Source organism: Pteropus alecto, unplaced genomic scaffold (assembly GCF_000325575.1).
Source record: "Pteropus alecto unplaced genomic scaffold, ASM32557v1 scaffold164, whole genome shotgun sequence".
Classification (NCBI taxonomy): Eukaryota; Metazoa; Chordata; class Mammalia; order Chiroptera; family Pteropodidae; genus Pteropus; species Pteropus alecto.
In genome coordinates this window covers 19,500,164-19,505,436 of record NW_006439568.1, presented here as the reverse complement: position 1 = coordinate 19,505,436, position 5,273 = coordinate 19,500,164, and the positions used below count along the sequence as shown (strand labels likewise).

Genomic DNA, 5,273 nt, shown 5'->3' with positions numbered 1-5,273 from the left:
GATATCCAGGCCACGGGAGAGGATAATGAAGAAAACTCTCTGATAGAAAAAAATTCCTCATCATTAACGGCCAGGACAAGAACTGTGGGAGACTTTCCTCTTCCCATGAACTACTCTCCTTTGGCACTAAAGGCCTCTAGATCAGAGGGACACAGACTAGCAGGGCTTACCCCAAAGATCTCTTCAGTAAAGAACTTGCATGTACATGTACAGCTCAGTGCTCTAGTTCCCCTTAAACAAACAAACAAACAAACAAACATTTAAAGTTTTGTCAAAATTATACAAACAAAAGTTAACCAGTTCTACAAGTTTAATATTCATAAGAACATAGGTCAGCAGCCTCCCTAGCCACCATTACTCCTCTTCTAGAAGAAATCAATTCAACTTTTTAAATTGTTTTCAACTGCTTCAAAATCCACCTGAGTTACTCCATTTCCCTGGTCTCTGTTATACTGTTTTCCTCCTTTTAAGAGGACTGAATTCCGATTGTGAGGTTCTGCCATCTGAGGGACTCTTTAAAAAAGAGTTAGACATAGTTAAGAAAAAGAATGTAAGATTTCAAAAATAAAATTAGATAGAGCTTTGGAAAGGTCCCTAAAGCTTAAGCTTCATTAGCTTTATGGTAAATCTGCTTTTGCCTTCAAGTGAAAACGCACAAAATCTATTGTAGCAAATTATCCTGTTGCCACCTCTAAACTGTCTCCCAATCTATTTACCATGTCTGGAAAACCAAATCTCTCAATAATCTTACATTCATGTTGCTCCCAAAAGCCCATCTCCTCCATAAAATTTTTTCCATTGAACCACAAAAATAGTGAATTTCTTTAATTCCACTTCCTCTAAAATTTAATTCCATATTTTCCTTCACTTATCACCCTATAACACATATTTATACCATTTGTTTTTAAGGCAGTTTAAAAAATCATATATAGTCATTAGCAGCCCATAGAGCACAATTAGGGGTAAAGTTCGTTTTGCATATCAAAGGAAATTAATTTAGTTGTTATCTAAACCACTAAATTTGAGGCAGAAGCTTTTTTTTAGTTGCTAAAACTTTAGAGAAAATACCATTTCTAATATTTGACTTAATATGGCTGCTTTGCTAGAAAAAAGCACAAGATATTAAATATTAAAGATGACCAGATGGTAGATATTGAAGCCACTAAAAACAAAATCAAACAGTAAGCTCACAGGCACAAAATGTAACTCAAAGCATTAGTAGAGCTAAAGCTGTTTTTCTTTAGCATAATGAATCTCTTCATTTGCAAATGACAATACCAGAGCTCCAAAGAGGCAATCTTATAGATCAAGCTGTCATTAAAATATGTGGCTCTTTCCTGCAGTGTCATATTACTACTGAAATTTTTATTTTCTAGTAAGACTGGATATATTATTTCTGAACAGCCATAATAGATACAACCACAAAAGGTTAATTGCTACGCTACACAATTGCAGCAATTAGCTTTTAGAGCAGGGAACGACAGATAATGCTCTTTAAGTGAAAGTTTTTAAATAAAGGCTATCCTTTATGTTTTGTTCATAGACTTCCCTAAATTAAGTCAATAGCCATCAAATTCACACATGTTACTTGGAGGCACTGAGCCATGGGTAGGACTTTCAAGGGCTAGGCAGAGTTTGGGAGAGAACTTCAGGAAGAAAGGAGCCCACGCAGTCCAAGTTCCTCTCTTTCCTTCTGTTCTCTTCTCTGTCTCTCCTCAGCCCAGCCTCCTCCAGCTGGAGGCCCCCTACTGCTCTTTGCTCTTCAAGCCCCTAATACCTGGCTATCAGGTCACAAGCGGGTCTACCCACATATGGCTCTAGGCCCCAGGCAAGAGGACAAAGGAGGACACTGTACTACATGCCTACATAGTTAAAAGCCACAAATCAAACTAACAAACCGTTAAATAAAATGTATTCTGTTTCCCAACTTTATCCTAATATGAAATTCTTTTAATGTATAAAGCTATATTTTAGTGAAGATGGGCAGCTATCAAAGATGAATGAATTTAATTATTATGTGGCCGCAAGCCTGGTGATGAGCTGGAGATGTTTGGATAAGTAATAAAATAAAAACTTAACACAATTTACAAATTATGTTTGTTCGTTTCGGCAAAATCACTTAATTATGTTGTTATCAAGATGTTCATATAATCAGTGTTTTATTAACGGTAATGCCAAATTATATAACTTTCCTGAGTTAATGTAGCTCTTGGAATTTTTTAACTTAATTTTAACTTGGAGAAACTGTTCTGCTAAGGTAGTAGTAACTGGAATTGTCAATCAAATTCTTAAAACAATACTTACTTTAGAAAATGAAGAATTGGAGTTTCTGGCCTGTCTTAGAAGAGCTTAGAAGCCATCATTATATCCTAACAAGTAAAAAACTGAATGAACTAAAAAGCAACAGTTCTAAGATCTGTCAGAGAGTTGAGGTCACAAAGCAAAATGCTATCCTAAAATTGGAGAGACAGGAAAATACAGAGAATCACAACTTGATGGAGAAGAAACCCATGAGGAGAAACCTGAATAGGGGTTATGAAAATCTGAATTACAACTGATGAATTGCTGGGGCTGTATGGACAAGTCTGAGAGTTAAAAACTCCACGGAAACCCAGTCTTTGGGGGACCCCCTCACTTTCGTGAGTTTACCTTCCTGAAAGACCAGGAAAGATGTCCATTCCTACCATTCCTTTTCAACATCATACTGGAAGTCCTAGCTAGTACAATAAGACAAGAAAAGGAAATAAAAGGTATATAGAATGGGGAGGAAATAATAAAATTATTTTTGTTTACAGATGATGTGATTGTCTATGCAGAAAATATAAAACAGTCAACTGAAAAAAAACTCCTGGAACTAATAAGTGATTATGGCAAAGTTGCAGGATACAAGATTAACATAAGTCAATTACTTTCCTATATACCAGTAATGAACAAATGGAATATAAAATTAAAAAAAAAAAATGGGAAAAAAATCCACCAAAAACACCCCCATTTACCATTTACATTAGCATCCCCAAAAGTGAAATACATAGATATAAATCTAACAAAACATATGTATATATAGAAGATCTACATAAGGAAACCACAAAATAGTGTTGAAAGAAATCAAAGAAGAACTAAATAAATGGAGAGATATTCGATGTTCACAGGTAGGAAGATTCAATATTGTAAAATTTGAAATTAAAACATGATACTATTTACATTAGCACCGCCTCCCCCCCAAGTGAAATCCTTAGGTATAAATCTAACAAAATATGTACTAAATTTATATGAGGAAAATAACAAACTGATGAAAGAAATCAAAGAAGAACTAAATAAATGGAGAGATATTCGATGTTCACAGGTAGGAAGATTCAATACTGTTAAGATGTCAGTACTTCCCAATTTGATGTATAGATTCAATGTAATCCTAATCAAAATCTCTGCAAGTTATTTTGTTAATACTGACAAATTGATTCTAAAGTTTATGTAGAGAAGAAAAAGACCCAAAATAGTCAACACAAAATTGAAGAACAAAGTTACAGTCTGAAACTACCTGATTTCAAGACTCACTATAAAGCCACAGTAATCAAGACAGTGTGTTATTGGCAAAAAATAAATAAATAGATTCATAGAACAGAATAGAGAGCCCAGGAATAGATTCTTATAACTAAAATCAACTCATCTTTGACAAAGGAGCAAAGGCAATATAATGGCGCAAACATGGTCTTTTCAACATTGTCTTTTCAGTGCTGGAACAACTAGACATCCATATGCAAAAAAAATGAATCTAGTTAGAAATCTTATACCCTTCATAAAAATTATCTCAAAATGGATCATAAAGCTGAATGTAAACACAAAACTATAAAACTCCTGGATGATAAAATAGGAGAAAATTTAGAAGTCCTTGGATTTGGTGATGACTTTTTGGCTATAATATTTAAGGCACAATCCATGAAAGGAATCATTGATAAGCTAGAATTCATTAAAATTTAAAACTTTTGCTCTGTGAAAGATAATGTTAACAAAATTAAAAGATAAGCCACAGACTAAGAGAAAATATTTGCAAAACATATATCTAATAAAAGATTGTCATCCAAAATATACAAAGGACTCTTAAAACTCAACCATAAGAGAAAAAACAACACAATTAAAAAATAGGCCAAAGATCTTAAAAGACACCTCATCAAAGAAGATATGCAGATGGTACCTAAGCACATGAAAAGATGCTCACATCATATGACATCAGGGAAATACAAATTAAAACAAGACACCACTGCACACCTATTAAAATGATCAAAATCTGGAACACTGACAACACCAAATGCTAGCAAGGATGTGGAGCAATGGGAACTCTCAAACATTGCTGGTGGGAACGCAAAATGATACAGCCACTGCAGAAAACAGTTTGGCAGTTTCTTACAGAAACTAACCATACTCTTACCGCATCATCCAGCAATGGCACTCTTTGGTATTAACCCGCAAAAATTGGAAACGTCCTCACGAAACCTGCTCACAGATGTTTATAGCAGTTTTATTCATAATTGCCAAAACTTAGAATCAACCAAGACGTCCTTCAGCAGGTAAATGGATAAATTGTGGTACATCCAGACAATGGAATAGTTTTCAGCACTTAAATGAGCTATCAAGCCAAGAGGAGACATGGTAGAATATTACTAACTGAATGAAGCCAACCTGAAAAGGTTACATACTGTATGATTCCAACTATATGACATTCTGGGAAAGACAGAACTGTAGTAAAAAGATGTGTGGTAGGCAGTAGTTAAGAGGGAAGGAGCCATGACTAGGTACAGCACATGAGATGATGTGGGTCATAGTTGGTACTAGGTGGCCTTCTAAAGAAGTTTAACTTTTCTATTACAATTTTGAATCAATAAAACTGTTGGTCTGGAATCCCATTCCCACCTGTGCCTCTACTTGGTGACTAGACTCCCGAATCAACAGAAGCTTTTTTTAAAAACAAATACAGTTAACCAGGAAGTTACTCAGTTTCCAACTAAGGTCACTTGGACAATCGACTTTACAGAGCAAATTGGCCCATTTAAAATTCTTGGCTCTTGAAATCCAAAATGAAGTGGGTTCTTTTAAAGGAAGTTTTAATTGGGGGATCACCAAGAGCTTTAAAAAAAAGTCTTTCTAGGCTGAACGCCTCCGAGCAGGACGGCGAGATAGGGCACAGCCGCGTCCTGCAGGTACCATAACAGACGGCAAGGTGGAGGGGGCTGCCCGGCCCTCCGCCGCCCGGCACCGTTCGCTCCGCACACCGTCCGCCC

General features: G+C 35.7%; 1 protein-coding gene across 1 annotated transcript in view; it reads left to right on the top strand.

The window, feature by feature from the left end:
• The first annotated feature begins 5,045 nt into the window (after positions 1-5,045).
• The window catches only part of FZD6 (frizzled class receptor 6), a 29,741-nt gene continuing 29,513 nt past the window's right edge, over positions 5,046-5,273 (top strand). The window contains exon 1 of the mRNA XM_015593017.2: positions 5,046-5,192. The gene's annotated coding sequence lies outside the window, so the exon portion shown is untranslated. The remainder of the gene's footprint in view (positions 5,193-5,273) is intronic.